Source organism: Phalacrocorax carbo, chromosome 4 (genome assembly GCF_963921805.1).
Source record: "Phalacrocorax carbo chromosome 4, bPhaCar2.1, whole genome shotgun sequence".
Taxonomy (NCBI): Eukaryota; Metazoa; Chordata; class Aves; order Suliformes; family Phalacrocoracidae; genus Phalacrocorax; species Phalacrocorax carbo.
The window spans coordinates 40,188,166-40,206,834 of record NC_087516.1 but is presented as its reverse complement, the minus strand read 5'-3'; the positions used below and the strand labels follow the sequence as shown (position 1 = coordinate 40,206,834).

At 41.2% G+C, this 18,669-nt stretch overlaps 1 long non-coding RNA gene across 3 annotated transcripts; it reads left to right on the top strand.

The window, feature by feature from the left end:
- The first annotated feature begins 8,849 nt into the window (after positions 1-8,849).
- Positions 8,850-16,889, top strand: LOC135313267 (uncharacterized). Of its 3 annotated transcripts, none has more exons than XR_010372884.1 (4): positions 8,850-9,108; positions 14,391-14,581; positions 15,388-15,532; positions 16,208-16,889. It is a non-coding gene; the product is annotated as an uncharacterized LOC135313267 (long non-coding RNA). The 3 variants fall into 3 exon arrangements; XR_010372883.1 differs by having other exon boundaries at positions 8,850-9,120; positions 14,391-14,577; positions 16,208-16,886; XR_010372882.1 differs by having other exon boundaries at positions 14,391-14,577; positions 16,208-16,885.
- The last annotated feature ends 1,780 nt before the right edge of the window (positions 16,890-18,669 follow it).

Here is an 18,669-nt window from a genome sequence, read left to right as displayed (position 1 = left end):
ACTCAAAGCTAATTCTGGTCTCTGTCCTCTGACTTTTCCCAAGCAGATCAATGACTCAATTGCTATGCTTTTGACACCCTGTATTCAATATCTGCTTTCCAACTCTGCTTGGCCAAGTCAATCCAGAGTTATTTTCTGTTCCTTTTCTCTTACATCCATCCAATGGATTGTAAACTTACAATATTGAACATCAATCTCTTTTGGCTACTTCAAATATGTAAGAACCAAAACTAGCAATTAGTTTTCTTCCTCACTGATTTTAATATTCTTTCACAACTGCTACTAAGTGCATTATACAGACCATAAGGAACCTTTGGAAGTCCTATAATGATACACGTGCTGGGAACAATGATACAATAGTTGGCGAGGAGCACATCGGCGGCAAGGGCAAGTCCCGTGGTTCAGTGCTAGATCGGGGCAGGCAAGGCGGTTCCTTGTACCCGAGAAGCCCAGGGGTGAGCAGAGGGACCCATCAGGAGCCAGCTCTCGCAAGCGAGGATGATGTGCAGCTGACATGGCTTGGGGTGTTGCCAGAAGCAACAGCTGGAGATTTAAAAGGACCCTAGGGAGCGCAAGCGAGCAGGACAGGCAAACAGGGCGTGGTGCGTCAGAAGGGCGTGGCCCAGCAGTTTGCCCAGCAGTTCGCACAGGCAGGGCAAGCAGGAGGGATGTCACAGCCTGCTTGTAGGTCTACAGCTCAGGCAAGTGCTTTGGTCTCTGGCAAAATGGTGGGCACTTGCCTCAGAACTAAAACCACTGTGCAGCAAAAGCCCCTGAGATGTCGGACACATTCACCCAGACAGGTCTGGTAAGACACTAAACATCAGTACAGGCAGTGGGCTGTGGCAATTGCCCAAACCCCTCTCCTGACGAAAAGGTAAGTACATGCACGAGGTGTGCACAGGTTGATGACCTGATACGTCAGGTGGCTGAACTGCAGGAAATGGTTAAGAGGCTGCGCAGTATTAGAGGAGCTGAGGCACAGATAGACAGGTGGCTTCAGAATCATGTTCCTGTGGCAGACACCACCGAGAATGAGGCACCGTGGACCCTGGTGACTCACAGGAGCAGGATTCCACATCAGCCTGCACCCTCCACCATCACAATCAGAAACAGATATGAAGCCATAACGACTGAGGACACCCATGAACAGGGTCTGCAAAGTCCCCTGCAAGGGGAAACTGTACCAGCAACATACAGTGGGCATCGTAAAAGGAAACGATGAGTGCTCGTGGTGGGTGACTCTCTGTTGAAGGGTATTGAGGCACCCATCTGCTGACATGACAGGGAGTCACAAGAGGTATGCTGCCTCCCAGGAGCCAAGGTCCGAGACGTTGCCGAGAGGGTGCCACAACTCATCAGGAAAACAGACTACTATCTACTACTACTATTTCATGTAGGCATGAACGACACTGAGAGCTGTAACCTGGGTAAAATCAAGGAAGACTTTCAAGCCCTGGGGGAGCAAGTGAAAAACATTGGTGCCCCAGTGATCTTCTCTTCCATTTTGCCAGTTCAAGGGAAGGGAGCAGCCAGAAACAGGAGCATAATGTATATCAACTCCTGGCTACGTGGCTGGTGTCACCATGAGGGGTTTGGCTTTTATGACAATGGGGTGTTCTTCAATAACAACGTGCTAGGGAGGTGTCCCGGTTTCAGCTGGGGCAGAGTTAAATTTCTTCGTAGTAACTAGTATGGGGCTGTGTTTTGGATTTGTGCTGGAAACAGTGGTGATACTGTGGAGATGTTTTAGTTGTTGCTAAGTAGCGCTTACACTGGTCAAGGACTTTTTCAGCTCCCCGTGCTCTGCCGGGTGCACGAGAATCTGGGAGGGGACATAGCCAGAACAGCTGACCCAAACTGACCAGAGGGATATTCCATACCGTATGACATCATGCTCAGTATACAAAGCTGGGGGAAGAAGAAGGAAGGGGGGACGTTTGGAGTGATGGCGTTTGTCTTCCCAAGTAACTGTTACGTGTGATGGAGCCCTGCTTTCCTGGAGATGGCTGAACACCTGCCTGCCCATGGGAAGGAGTGAATGAATGCCTTGTTTTGCTTTGCTTCTGTGCGCAGCTTTTGCTTTACCTATTAAACTGTCTTTATCTCAACCCATGAGTTGCCTCACTTTTACTCTTCCGATTTTCTCCCCCATCCCACCATGAGGGAGTGAGCAAGCGGCTGCGTGGTGCTTGGTTGCTGACTGGGGCTAAACCATGACAGGAGGGATGGAATCCATCTGTCTAAAAAGGGTGAGGGAATCTTCAGCAGAAGGCTGGCTAACTTGGTGAGGCGGACTTTAAACTGAAGGACTTGGGGAGTGGGATCCCTTGAGAAAACACTCACACCAGCACGTCCAGCGGGGGAGTAAGTCAGGCCAAGCAGTGTAGTGATAAAGGTTCCTTAGCTGTCTCCCAGGAGGTGAAAGAGAAGAGTGATCACCTCAAGTGTATGTATACAAATGCACACAGTCTAGGTAACAAACAGGAGGAACTGGAGCTCCGTGCCCATTCAGAAGGGTATGACATCACAGGAGTAACTGAAACATGGTAGGAAAACTCAAATGACTGGGGGATTGCAATGGACGGTTACAGGCTCTTTCGTAAGGACAGGCAAGGTAGAAGAGGTGGAGGAGTTGCACTCTACATTTAGGAAAACCTAGAATGTATCGAAGTCAACTATGGTGACTGCGACTGCTCTATCAAATGCCTCTGGGTTAAAGTCAAAGGGGTCATCTCCAAGCAGGACCTCACAACAGGCATCTGCTATCAACCTCCTAACCATGATGATGAAGCCGACGAAGCGATATTTGGGACACTAAAGCAAGCTTCTGGCCAACAGAACCTGGTCCTGATGGGTGACTTCGACTACCCAGACACCTGCTGGAAGAATAATATGGCAGCTCACATGTCATCCACCAAGTTCCTGGAATGTACAGAGGACTGCTTCCTGATACAAACGTTAGATGTGCCAACCAGGAAGGAGGCACTGCTGGACTTGCTATTCACAAACCGAGAAAGCCTGCTTTGTAATATCTCCGTTAGTGATAGCCTTGGCTGCAGTGATCACAACATTGTAGAGTTCGGAATCCTGCAGAGTGTGGTGAAGGTCAGCTCTGAGACAAGGGTTCTGGATCTTAGAAGAGCAAACTTCAGTTCACTCAGGGCTCAGTTGGGAGGGATTCGATGGGAAGCTTCCATGGATGACAAAGGAGATAGTGAGTGCTGGGAGTTCTTCAAGAACTCTCTATTGGAAGCACAAAGCCAATTTATCCCCTACAAAGGCAAGGGAAGTAAGCGGAGCAAGAGGCCCCCATGGCTCAACCATGACCTCCTGGGTCCACTCAAATCCAAAAGGGAAGCATACCAGAGATGGAGAAGTGGAGGATTATCCATTGAGAACTAAAAGGGCATAGCCAGGGTGTGCAGAATTGCAGATAGAAAAGCAAAAGCCCAACTTGAATTGAAACTGGCTGTAGACATGAAAAATAACAAGAAAGGGTTCTTCAGACATGTCAACCATAAGCAGAAAAAGAAGGAAAACACAGGCCCACTGTTAAACAGAAAAGGAGAGTCAGTCACCAATGATGCTGAAAAGGCAGAGGTCCACAACACCTTCTTCACCTCTGTCTTTACCAACACTGTTGGGTCCCAGGCTTTGGGAACAAAATTCCTGGTTGATCCAAACACCGACCCACCATCAGTGAAGGAAGAGTTAGTACATGAATTATTACAGGAGCTTGACCCCTACAAATCAATGGGCCCTGACGCCATCCACCCGAGGGTGTTGAGAGAGCTGGCTGACATCATTGCAAGGCCAGTCTCCATAATCTTCAAGAAGTCATGGAGAACGGGGAACGTCCCAGAGCACTGGAGGAAGGCAAATTTTACCCCTATCTACAAGAAAGGTTCGAGGGAGGATCCGGGTAACTATAGGCCCATCAGCCTTACTTCAATCCATGGGAAAGTTACGGAACAAATCCTCCTGAGGGCCATCACAAGTCAATTGAAGCACGTGATTGGGAAAAGCCAACATGGCTTCATTAAGGGCAGATTGTGCTTGACAAACCTGGTGGCCTTCTATGACAAAGTGACTTGCCTGGTTGACATGGGGCGGGCAGTGGACATTGTCTACCTGGACTTCTCCAAGGCCTGTGATACGGTCCCCCACAGTCTCCTGTTGGAGAAATTGATGCATTATGGCCTAGACAAGTGGTCTGTGCAGTGGGTGGGGAACTGGCTGACAGGCCGCACTCAAAGGGTGGTGATAAATGGCTCCTTTTCCAAGTGGCAACCTGTCACTGGTGGAGTCCCCCAGGGATCCATATTGGGCCCAATGTTATTCAATATCTTTATAAGTGATCTGGACAACAGCATCAAGTGTAGCCTGATGAAGTTTGCTGAGGACAGCAAGTTGAGTGGGGAAGTAGACACTGCAGAAGGGAGAGCTGCTCTGCAGGGAGATCTGGATAGGCTGGAGGAGTGGGCCAGCAAGAATCTTATGAAGTTCAACAAGGACAAGTGTAAGGTCATGCACCTGGGAAAGCATAACCCAGGAGTGCAGCACAGGCTGGGATCCACCTGGCTGGAGAGCAGCTCTGTGGAAAGGGACCTTGGGGTCCTGGGGGACAGGAAGCTCAACATGAGCGAACAGTGAGCACATGTTGGCCAAGAAAGCCAACAGGATGCCGGGTTGCATCACAAAGGCCATTGCCAGCAGAGATAGAGAAGGAATTATCCTGCTCTACTCAGTGTTTGTCAGGCCACACCTGGAGTACTGTGTCCAGTTCTGGTCCCTGCTATACAAAAAGGATGCGATTAGGCTGGAAGGGGTCCAGAGAAGGGCCACCAAGATGATCAAAGGACTGGGAAGCTGCCATACGAGGATAGGCTGGGAGAGCTGGCTTTGTTCAGTCTTGAGAAAAGGAGGCTCAGAGGGGATCTCATCACCATGTACCAGGACTTAAGCGGCAGCTACAAAGAAGATGGAGACTCCCTTTTTACATGGAGTCACATGGAGAGGACAACAGGGAATGAACACAAATTGCTCTTGGGGAGATTCCCATTGGACATGAGATGGAGGGATATTTTTCCCAGTGAGGACAGTCACCCATTGGAATAATCTCCCCAGGGAAGGGGTTGACTCGGCCACATTGGACACTTTTAAGATTTGGCTGGACAGGGTGCTGGGCCATCTTGTCCAGACTGTGCTTTTCCTAGAATGGTTGGACTAGATGATCCCTGAGGTCCCTTCCAACCTGTGATTCTGTGATCCTGTGATTCTGTGAATATTAATTCACTAACAGTGGACACATTTTATGGAAAATTAGACATATCCCTTGCCAGCCTAACCTTTGATAGGCTTCTTCATTCTTTAAAGTGCCTTTCCACCCATGAACAGGAAAGCTGAAATAGTCCTGGTGGATCACACCAAAACACCTCACTAGACCAATACTGAGCTTTCAAAAAAAGGTTCATTAATAGGCACGTTTAGAAGCAAAATGAGGCATATACCTTTTATACAACACAGCCTAATTATTCAAACAAATTTAGTCTGTAGCACCCTAAGAAATTTCTGGAAGTTCTCTTGCCTCCTTTTAAAGGGTGGGGGGCGGAAAAAGTACATTCCTTTTCCATCTGCCACTGATCTAGCACCAAGGCTTGTTTAAGTTATAGATTAAAAAACACAGTTATCAGTTAAGCAATTTCAGTAGTCTCAGATGAGTTCTGTTTGATTCTGGCAACCAATTACTATCTTCCTGATTAAATACCTCTTCTACTGTACATCATTTGAGGCTATGTTTTAGGTTTGCTCCTCATTAGGTGGAATCTTGCTACTGTATATTAAGTAACAATGCAGTGAGTATCTTTCTTGGGTTCAAACTTTATATCTCAGTGGTCTATCAGTTCCCATCTGGTGGCATCTGTATGACTTAAACAAGTTTGGGGGACTGGGGTGATTGTGCCCATGGTAAGTTACTGCTCAAATCTCTTTTCACTTGACTTAAACACAGTCTTACAATATCATGCCTGAGCTTTTGCTCTTTTCTGTGTTTAGACACAATTTTCACTTTCAGAAACACTGTCTTTTTACTTCCAACAGTAACCTGCTTAGGAATGCTGGACTTTTTTTTCCTCATGCTCTAAAAAACTCCCTGCTACCTGTCAGCATTTTAGCTACTTATTTGCCCCTTCTGATTAGCTCTTCAAAATTTTAATCTGTACATAGCCGCCTATCACTGAATAGACAGATTGTTCCTACAAAGATTTTGAACTTAACTGTATTACCATTACCATATTTATAAAACTCCACATAGAGCTACACTTTTTATAACTGCATCTCAAACTAGGTCTAGTCTTGTGGACTGCTCAAGGCTAAAATCAAGAGATACTGCTATTTTTTCAGTTCCATTACCAGCGACTCTGAAAAGCAACCATATATAAAATCTATATGTCTGCATCATCGCCCATCAGAACATTCATCCAATCAAAATAAGCAGTCTGCATAATGCTAAACATCTGCATTTCATGCTTTTTGAACAGTACAAATTTATTTGCTTATAAAGTATACACTGTATTTCAGAACCAACAGATATTACAAAAATCATACTACGGTAGTTATCATTGACAACAAAACCACAAACCCCAAATGAGTCACACAGAATATTTTTAAGCCTTTTAGTATGAAGTAAGACTTTTAACCAGTGTTTCACATTACAGCTCTGATGCAACATGAACTAAAATATTATGAACAATCCTATTGTTATAAAAATCTGTTTCCATTGTTGAGGCTAATGCCTATCTCCTCCAAAAATAACAACCCCACACACACCATTTTAGACAAAACAATAAAAATAGTTGGCTAGGTTAGATGAACCAAATGGCCTTATTTTACCAAGGAGAGAGACTACAGCATTATTATAACACAGCTCATAGCATAAATGGAAACTATGCTATTTGTACCAGCATTTTCAGATAACGGGTATTTCCAAATCAAATCCACATTTATATATTTTCAACAGTGACTGCCATCTCTACACATGTAACTAGCCTGGTATGTCCTAACACTGAAGTCACCTACATCCTGTGGAAATACAAGCCTCCTTATAATCACAGAATCACAGAATGGTGGGGGTTGGAAGGCACCTCTGGAGATCATCTTGTCCAACCCCCCTGCTTCAGCAGGGACACCCAGAGCAGGGGGCACAGGAACACAACCAGGTGGGTTTTGCATGTCTCCAGGGAAGGAGACACCACACCCTCCCTGGGCAGCCTGTTCCACTGCTCGGTCACCCTCACAGGAAAGAAGTTTTTTTCTCATATTCAGGTGGAACTTCCTGTGTTCCAGCTTGTGCCCATCACCCCTTGTCCTGTCCTTGGGCACTATTGAAAAGAGCCTAGTCCCATTGTCCTGACACCCACCCTTTAGATATTAATAGGCATTTATGAAATCCCTCCTCAGTCTTCTCCAGGCTAAACAAACCCAGGTCTCTCAGCCTTTCCTCATATGGGAGACGCTCCAGTCCCCTGATCATCTTCGTAGCTCTCTGCTGGACTTGCTCAAGGAGTTCTGCATCCTTCTTAAACTGGGGGGCCCCAAACTGGACACAGTACTCCAAATGTGGTCTCAAATGCACTACAAAGTCTCATAAATTTTAAAAATTATCTTTGACTCAACTGAAAGTAAGACAGCAGGTATTCTGTGACAGAAGAGATTTCCTTAATTATAATAAACAGTATTTTACCTCTTTTCCAGAAATATAAACATGTCTACAAGCCTCAAAAATGCCTCCTAGAAAAGAACTATAGATATGTATAGTCAGGAAGTCTTCATAAGAATTTTGATAGGTTTTTGGTAACCATTTTTATATAACTTGAAATATAAGCAGCATCTCCTAAATTATTCCAGCATTACATCTCAGAGCTTGCTTCCCATTGCTGCTGTCAATTATAATTCTAATCTAAACCACAAGAATTTGAGCATGAGCATTCTAAATTAAAAAAAAAAAAAATCTTTAAAACTCAAAGCATTTAGAGTTTATTTGAAAATCATACCAATTTAATGGTGGGTCACATACCAAGGAAAGTCATAGTCAAACTGATTCTATCTTCTGTTCCAGGTCTTATTTTGTCCCAGCAGGATCATTTTCAGAGACAGAGTGGAGCAACACTGTAACATTTATGTCACTTCACCAGGCCATACTTTTCTTAAGAATTAATATTTTCTTTCAAAAGTGGTCTTGAACACCCTGCATAAAGGCTAGATAATAACTCTTAGCTGCTTAGCATCTACAGTTTCCTACAAATCTAACACACATGGCCACGTAAGTACAGCTTTAGTAAATAGAACCTTCCTTCATGCAAGCAGAATTTTGATACACCTGTTCCTTGGTACATGCAGGGTCTTTTCTATGTACAAAACTCCTGTGCAAAGAAATAGCATCAGTGAATCTGAAAATTAATGTGAAGAATCTGGATTCTATCACATGCATACAGAAGTGTTGGAAAGTCTAAAAAAGAAAAATAAAAGCAAGCCAAAACCCCAGACAAACCATCTCACTGCCTCAGGAGAAAAAAGCCTGGAAGTTGCACTCACTAACTAGGAATTGCCATATTGAATTGCCTGTGAAAAATATGTTGCAATATTTCATCAACAGATGATGTTTGTTTGTTTGTTCTGTTTGTTTGAGTTGTTAAGGTATGCAGGCAGATGACCAGGCTCTGGCATTGGGTTTAGCTCTCTGAACACAACATAACTATTGAACATGATCTGAGAAATTGCTGGACATATCAAATAACAGTGACAATCTGACAAAGGTTGCAAATCGCATTGAGAGGAAGAGCCAGATTTCACAGGTGGTTAAGGGAGAGTCAGGACAGAAAAGGCTGAACTTTATGGATAATTAAAGGGGGGTCCTTTTGGGGATTGGGATTTTGCAATGCCAGTGATAACTAGCTGCTACTGGCACCCATGGGGTAGAAGTAATTACATACAAGTTGTTAATTTTGGGAAGACAAGGGTGGAGATAAGGATGGATCAAGATGGATCAACAAGGAACAACACCAGCAAAATGGAGAACAATTGGGGAATACGAGAGACCCAACACACGTAAGCAAGCTGGTCAGTGTGCTTGTCTGGCTCATGTTTATGAGTTCTGTGTGTGTTTATGCAGGTGCCCACAAAGGCTGGCTGTGCCTGTAATATTTGGGGGTGTGTGTGTGCACGTGCTCACTGGGAAGTACCCTGCTACAGACTGTTCAGAAACAGAGAGAAGCTACCACCTCGCATCTAGGAAAGTTCATTGGATTAAGCTACCTATCTTAAATCTGAACTTGCTAACATTAACTTCTTTAAATTTATAGGCTCAATTCACACTTCCTCTATCTAAATATGAGGAAAAATCAAAATACATTCTTATACGATCCATCAGTTTTTTCTCTTCTATAATACTTTCTCCTCCCTCCTCAGTTCACCAGAGAAGTTTCTAGCAATTTTTTGGTCATTCAAACCTACTAGGATAGCTACAAGATCATTTAGACAGCAAAATAAAAGAGTAATTTTTCAATATATTTAAAATAAATGGATGTAAGCAGTCCTCTATGCTATATCCATTAGGCTTGAAGAATCAGGACAGAACAAGGTTTGATTTGACTATAAACAAGAACACAGAGATATCACTTTCACCTGCTAATAATAAATTATGATGAACCACTCTGTTGAAATAAGATGCCAATCTACCTGAAAGTGTCAAAACATTTTGAAACAAGAATCCACAAGCCATTGGGAAATTCCACAAGGAATTTCACATATAATTCTAATGAGAGAAACAAGTGCTTATATATTATTAGTACAGCCCCATAACTTTTGAAACCGATATTCGCCTATTTACCTGAACTTTTAAAACAGTGTTCAGATGAATATATGAGACTATCAAGACTTGTGGAAGGTTTTAGACTGGTCTTTCTTTGAGTGTGCTGTGCTACATGCCAGCTTCTATTGATTACTCTTTCTAATTTATTACAACAGCCCTTTTTGATAGTAACATGATGGGAGTGCCCTACAGCTGACAGGCCATAAAAAGAAACATTCCAAGAATTCTTCATCAAAGACCAAATTTATAATTTTTGTTTAGGGGGTTATTTTTTTGGTTTTGTTTTTGTTTCTTTTAACTTTGGTTCTTGAATAGCCAGGTCAATTTAGCTTAGTAGCTTAACCAGGACTGGTGAAACAGAATTTTTTACACAGTGCTCACAGAACTATGTTTTAACCACGTTCATATTTCACCATCTTAAAGAGTACTTTAGAGATGAGAAAGTGAAATATTTTTACATTTTTCAGTTAGGAGCATATTCCAATTTGTTGTAATGCAGGACAGATTAATCATGTGACCAGAAATAAGGTCCCTGAGAAATGGATATACTTCAAAATGTAAAGAAATACCTTTAAAATCTAGTAGACCAGTCATCTCATGCAGGTAGATTTCTACATAAGAAATCTTAGAAAGTTTTGAGATGAAGGCTAAAGATGAAGGAAGACAGTTTTAACACAAAAAAGCTCCTGAAAAATACCAGCCTGCAAATAACTTTCCAAGTGACAAATGAGAGAATAATTATTATCTTACAATGAGCATATAATCTTTTGATATACATGTGAAAATTAATCCAGAAGTGATTGAATTATAAATTTCTTCTAGAACAGGTTCTAGGGAAGTTCTATAAAGGTTGGCAAAGTTTTTTAAGAACTGCAAGCATATAATATACATTATATAAAAAGGCAGAGTTCACTACATAATACAGCAAGGATGTTTAGGAAGAAGCAAATGGGAGTGTATCGATTAAGTGTATTCAATAAGCCACCTTTTCACCAATTTGAATTACAATTACCTCAATAATTTTAGAACTATTTAAATTAGCTCTTTGTATGCACCATGTTCCTTAATGCATACTACTTCATTGTTTAGGTAAATCAGTGAAACAATATAAAAAGTAATAAACTGCCAAAACACTCACCACATAGAAATAAGAAGTCTGCATTTCGCACTTAACTCCCAGGTTGATAAATGGATGACCTCTATAGCAAAAGTCATAAAATAATTTTCCTTCTATATATTTCAAAATTCTGTATGTCAAAAAACCTTAACCTTTAACTCCAGTTTAAATCTCTGTAAATCTGCAAAGCTCTACCTTTATCCTAAACGTTTAAGGAAAGATTATTTTGGATTCCTGACAACACAGATTATTAACAGTCAAAAAGATGGAGAAGGCATTTTAATTAACCATGCTATTATTATCAGGCAACAATCACAACGCAAAAAGTTCTGATTCTATTCATTGTACTTTACAATGCAGGAACATATTTGGGAAGACAATGTGTTAGTATAGCCTGGGCCTCGGAGGGGAAGGCAGTTGAATAAGGAAACAAAATATAAATATTATTTGACCTAGGAGGTAAAATAAGGTAAAATAATAAGATGTCTGTTTCATTTAGAAAACAAATATCAGCAAGTCTTGGCATGGTTTCTGACAGCACTGATCATCAGCTGCCACTGACTTCTTTACCATTCATGTGTAGCACTTCTTGGAAAATCCAGCCTTTTTTAATTTCTGACCTATCCTGCCATCACTGCACTTGGAACAACTTCCCGCTGAACTGTATGTCTGCTTCACCTGCATTCAGTTCTTGAGCATGCATCCTGCATATTGCAAGTTCTTCAGGACAGAAAATATATGTAATTAATTCCCCTTATTTGGTAAGGAAAAAAATATATTCACCTAATAAGAATTTAAAGACGTCACAGAGACTTCACATTGATAAAAACTAGAGAACAAAACTGGATTGTACTGGATGTTCAGTACGGCAAATCTTTTCTATAATAGCCACCGATCATTTACAAGTGCTATATAATTTTAAATGAATGCATCAACCTTGGGTATAATACGTTCCTTCTTTAATGTGTCTCCCTTGACACAGATCTGAGCAGGTACGTATTTAAAGCCTTTTTTTTTTAATAAAATTGAACATATTAAATATGGTGTGCTGATGTGTTAATGTGCTACCTCAGGATTTGTGGTAATAAAATGCCAGAGAACAAGCTGCAAGCTGTTTGTTACTTAAGATATTCAAAGAATTAATTTTATGCTGGCATATACTGTAATTAGAAATAGCTCTGTGCATCATGATTAAACTAGTAGCTATGGAAACCAAAGCAGACTAGAATAAGTGTAAAAGGAGAATACTGAATAAGCCAATCATAAAACTCCTTTGATGTGTTTATTTTAAATCTTTTTCGTAATGCAAATTGGAATACTAAGGCTAGATATTACTTTAGTTTTCTTAACGTTTGTATGTTTGGAGGGAACAGTATTCTTTCCAAACTGCTTCCTAGCAAATGTATCAGATTTTGTTTTCACATCAGAACTTCTTAGCCCACACAATCTTAGGTGTTAAAAGCACACAATCTTTAATGGCCCATTTTGTATTAAATAATTGTATATATTTATCCCTTTATAAAATGAGAACTCTGTGTTTCAAGATTGTAAAATCTCCACTGCACTCCATACCCTTAACCATTCTGATAACCATCTGCTGATCATACTCCTGTTTAACAATCTCCTTATGGGTGTGGGGGGAAGGATGGAAATATCTCCACGCAGTACTTACCTGATGCAATCTCAAGTGCTGAATGAGGGGGAAGAATCACTTCCCTTGCTGTGCTGGCTAGGGGCACTGTGGCCACCAAGCATGCAGATAGCTTACATCACACAGTGGTGATTCATATTTAAATTCGCAATCACCCCCAGGTCCTTTCCTAAAGAGCTGTTTCATGGGCAGTCATTCCCTAGCTTATGCTCTTGCATGGGGTTATGTCAGCCCAGCTGCAGGACTTTATGTCTGTTCTTACCAATTTTCAGGTACCTCTTGGCCCACTCTTACAGCTAGTTGAGGTCCCTTTGAGTGCTAGCCCCATGTATAGGCCAGCATATAGACTACCTTCTTCCCCCACTCATTTCACTGTCATTCACAAACCTAAGGGCACCTTCCATCCCATCATCCAGGTCAATGACAAAAATGATAAGCAGTATTTGCAACAGTATCAGCCTCTAAAGAGCATCACTTGTAAGCAGCCACTAATTTGGCTTCAAGCTGTTCACCTCTGTTCTTTGAGGCATACAGTGCAGCTGCTTTCCCACCCACATCATGGCCACCAGTCTATAATGCTCTAAGAAACCACGTCAAAATACTTGATTAAGTCAAGGTAAATATCATTGTTTACCTGTTCTCCCCTTGTCCACAGAGCTAGCTGTCTCATTGCAGAATGTAATCAGGTTAGTCAGATATTATTTGTCCTCAGTAAAGCCACACTGGCTCTTTTCAACCACCTTATTTACCTTCCTGTGCCTGGCTATGGCTTCCAGGAAGATTTATTCCATAATCTTGCCAGGAACTGAGAGGGGACTGTCTTCTGTACAGTTGCCTGTATGTCCTTCTTCTTCCTGTTGAAAAAAGGCACATTATTTACCTTTCTCCAGTCCATCACCTCTCATAATCACCACAAGCTTTCAAAAAAGATGGAAAATATTCCCTTCACAATAACAGCAACATTGGATGCACATCCAGCAGTGTCAGTTTGCTTACATGGACTCCAACTCAATCTACCTCTAACATAGGTAGCATTTCTGTCCCCAAAACTCTCCCAGTATGCACAGAGGTCTGAAAGGCTAGTAACCAGAGGTACAAAGAGAACACTTTAAGCTTTTCAAACCTTAAAATGGACGAACATTGGGTATATTAGCTATATTACAGATTTACCTGCTGTACCTGTCTTCACAGAGGCACAATTTATGCCACTCTGTGCCAATATTTCGTACATTATTGGGCCACTAATGTAAGAGAACTGTTCAGAAAACACACTTTTCTCAGAAGATGAGGGTGGCAGGCGCCCTGGTCCAAATATATACTATTCTCTAGGCTATGGCAGATGATGAATAAACATTTCAGATACGATGTTTAATAATGGTACCTTCAGATTTTGTTGTTGACTGGGATCATGTTTTGAAATATAAAAATCGTATAGAACAAACTGAAATCTTTTTTCCTGACTGCCAAAATAATTGATACAAAAGCAGGTGAATTCTTACAATTCCAAATCTCTTTTCAAGAAAGCACTGAGTCCAAAAAGTTCAATTTCGTCATTCTCAGTTAAGTGCTTTCCTGGGCTATTCCTTCTGCTGCCTCGTATCACCAGTGCAAATATTCATAAAACAAAATATGTAGAGCAAGACTTTGAAGGACACAAACATCTTTTTATTTTTTTTTTTGCCTTGCTACTTCTGCCTGTGTTTTTTGCTTCAAAAAGTGTTTCCTACTATTGTATCTCCTCTACTTCATAGGAGTTAACAGCTCTATATCTCTGTGCTAAAGGAAGGAAATCCAGTAGAATCAGCGATTTCAACAGGACCTCATCAACATTCATCACACCAGCATTATATCCATCTTTAAATTCAAAATCTGTGACCTGCACAATGACTATATTCAACATTTTTTTCTGCATTTGAATTCATACCTTCATCAGTAGAAGTAGGTAATAATTTCTTCCTAACTTTGGAAAAAAAAAATGGTTACAAACATAAAACTGTGTCTGGGTTTGGTTTTGCAACTGTATTCTTACAGCAGAAAGAGAAGAGAATGTAAAAGTCCATATCTATAAAAACATGTTGATTAGCCATGTCCATTTCTCAAAACCTATACAACTTTTGAACTGAAAGGTGAGAAAAAAAATCTCTATTTAATATCTTTACTATGCTATTGGAATGATTATAGTTTTACAAGTCAGTTGAAAAATTTTACCTCTCAGAGTTCAGGGATGTTGCCATTGAATTTAAGTGGTTTGGGGAGAAAAGGAAACAAAAAAGCTTCAGTAAAATGAATTAGTGCCCAGGGTAAAGAAATCATGTCTGCCTAGGATACTTGTGAAATTTTACCTGTTTTGTCAAAAAAAGTGAGAAGTCCTAAACACACAAGTCAATAGCAAAATATTAGCTATTTTTTCTATACCAGTAACAGTCCTTTCCTTCAGTATGCTATTACCATCCTCTCTTTCCCCACTCTAATAACTTCAATGGTTGCACTACCTTTCTCATACAATATCAAAGCATATCTCATAATACCCTGACCAGTTTCACTATTAGCAACAGGATTCTCACCAAATGTCTAAATTACTCAAGAAGATATAACAAAAAAGGGGTTTTTTTGACACACTTGACAGCATTTCTATTTTCAGAGATCACCAAAATGTTGCATATTTCACAAGCAACATTTTGGAGCCAGCCTTCTCCAACACACTCCCTCCCACTCACTACTAGCAGTATATTTTGTTTTCCTTAACAGAAAATTGATTACTGCAACTTTGCTGAGCCACTGCCCACCCACCTCAACAACATCTGAAGCAACTGCTGGACTGCTTCACATGCTTAGAAAGACAGAATAATAACCTACCAGGACTAAATAAATATTTCTTCTGGCAATAATCCAGGTGAGTTGGTGTGATGCCACCAGCACCTACTATCAAGCATTACTATTTACCTGCAGCCAGCCCAGCGTCACAATCACCAGTATCACCAGTAAGTCTTGTATCCCCCTTACCATGTCTCTGCTTTTCCTAAGAACAGCTTTATGAGCAAACAAATTACTAAATAAAGGGAAAGTAACATCCTGTAGGTGGCAAATTAAAGACCAGTGCTCCTACACAGGATTATCATCCTATATGCAAAGCATGATGATTGATAATAGAATCATCACAGAATGCACAAATCAACAGAACTACGTTCAAGTTAAAAGCACTGCACAAATCACTTTTACATTTTTAGATCTGTTTCTGTGGAATAAATACAGAATATATACTGGCATGTTGTAACTTTCAGTCCATGCTGGCTGGCAGTGACACAAACAGATCTACATGGAAGAAATCAGTCCATAAGATTTTAGTCTGAGAAGCAGAGAATACAAGACAAGGAGATTGCACTTGAAACTAGAAAAAAACGAGATATGACATCACTAACATATTTGCTTTTACTTCATTACAAGAATGGGATTTCAGAACAGGAAGAACCATTGTAGCTTGTACTATTATACATTATTTTCATTAGAAGACTGGAGTTTGAGGGCTCTGACTGCAGGGACAGAAATTTTTCACTGTTTTCTCGTGCAGGTATATGAGCTATTCCTCAATAAGATCCCAGACTGCAATTTACAAGCTCCAGCTTACAACACAGCCTTTCCAAAGCAAACTGAAATCAGCAATATCTTGGCTGGAAAATGAGGTTGTAACATTATAAGCAATCCTCACTCATTTATTAAAACTTTGTATTTTTACCCTGTGTGCTGGTTTTGGTTGGAATAGAGTTAATTTTCTTCATAGTAGCTGGTATGGGTCTATGTTTTGGGTTTGTGCTGAAAACAATCCTGATGACACAGGGATGGTGTCATTACTGCTGAGCAGTGCTTACACAGAGTCACGGCCTTTTCTGCTCCAGCAAATGGGCTGGGGGTGCACAAGAGGTTGGGAGGGGACATGGCTGCAACAGCTGACCCCAGCGGTCCAAAGGGAGCTTCCATACCATATGATGTCAAAGCTGCGGAAAGAAGGAGGAAGTGGGGGGACATGTTTGGAGTCATGGCATTTGTCTTCCCAAGTCACCACTACACGTGATGAAGCCCTGCTTTCCTGGAGATGGCTGAACACCTGCCTGCTGGTGGGAAGGAGTGAATGAGTTCCTTCCTTTGCTTTCCTTGTGTACGCAGTTTTGCTTTGCTTATTAAATGGTAAATAATTTTTATTTATTTATTTTTTACTTATTAAATTGTGTTAAATTACTTATTAAATATACTTATTAAATTATCTCAACCCATGAGTTTTCTCACTGTTACTCTTCTGACTCTCTCTCCCATCCAACATGGCGGGAGTGAGCGAGCAGCTGTGTGGCGCTTAGTTGTTGGCTGGGGTTAAACCACGACACCCTGGTTGATTACCAGATCACAGTCTGCACCACAACCTCATGTTGTACCACAGTTAAAGTCCCCAGAATAAAAATGCCCTACATTTCCCTACTTTTTTATGCCAAGCATGATACTGTAAAGCTTCCTAAGCCTGTGTCTGTGTATAAGTGTGCTGACCTGAAGACCAAGGGAAAAAAGCAATCCCTCCTTGAGATTTTTCAGAGGGACTGAGTCTGAGAATCTGAGGTGCTTCAAAAGACTTTCTGGGAAATAAAAGAAGCTGAACAGAAGGACATAATAAGGACCTTGATACGATCTACCAAGAGATAATATCCCATTTCACAATATCTCCAGTATTTGGATAACCAAGCTGCACTGCAGGTCAGCAGATACCTTAGCACGATGCTTCATTTTGCAGACCTGGTAAAACAAGTTCTGGATAAAGACCCACAAAAACTTTTGAAAAGGACAGAAAACTATACAGCAAGTCTCCCTTCCATGGCACAGATTCTACATTGATCCCTCCAGACCTTTGCTCCCTCTCGAAATGCAGAAGTTAATACAGAATTTGTAAAAACAACCAATGGACAGAACACATCCTTCAGGATCATTCACAAACCCTTTGAAGATCCCTACCAATAAGTCTGAAGTGTGTTAAGTGGTAGAATCTTAGAAACTTGTATTGGAGTCAAACTGGAAGAAGGGTGAAAGTGATAAGCAGTGAAAGTGATGTGATAAGTTCTATTTGCTCTCCTCTCCCCAACCTTCTCCCTTCTCCTCCCTCTCCCCACCCCCGAAAAGTATTATTTGGTCCTCTACCACTAAGCAGAGATAGATTATGTATATAGTGCCCAGATGATTGGATTTAGTTTCCCCAGTTTTTGAGAACAGCTATGAACCAGATCTGTTAGTGTTTTAATAAAAACCCCTTGAATTTTAACTCAGCAATCAATGAAGACCTATCAGAAAGGCTATTTAAAAAGGCTTGGGCACAATTTCTTTTCTTTTCAGAGATGCTGAGAAAGATATTGTTTTTTCCAGGGTGTAGTTCCTTAAGTGCTCCTACCTCTTATGCGCCTTCCTGGTGCTTGCTCTGCATTGCACTTACTTACCTAGCACTGGCTTGATACGCATTGGCTTCAATGTAAACTGCACTCCTCTGTGAACCAAATCAACTCTAACCAAGCAGAAAAAGTGGCTAGTTTTATGACAAGCCAGTGACTTGAATCAAGACGGACAATTTTGACTTCAAGAAATTCCTGTCTGAAATTAGGAACTGTGTTGTGTTCTGTGTCCTTTCCCATGACCTGCTTTCTATCAGACCTTATTTTATCTTATCTTATCCTCCAGTTCTCCATCTGCAGGCAGGCAGATGCATCCACATTCAGCACATCCTGCTGGGAGAAAAACATGATCAACCTAGCCTCACTCTCCTCCTCAAAGAAAAGGGATTTCCACTCACTTTAAAAACAGATGACATAGTCAGTTGCTTTTTTTTACAGAACAGGGGTAACTACCACAGGCTATTGGAAAGGGAAAGACAGAATTAAATATAGTAAAGAAAAAGCAGGATGGTAAGAGACAAAATTATTCCAGCTCATGTTCTCACTTCCATTCTGTTCCACTGGTTATAAATGCTCTCTAGTTAAAAATTGTGCTCTGCGGTTCAGGAAT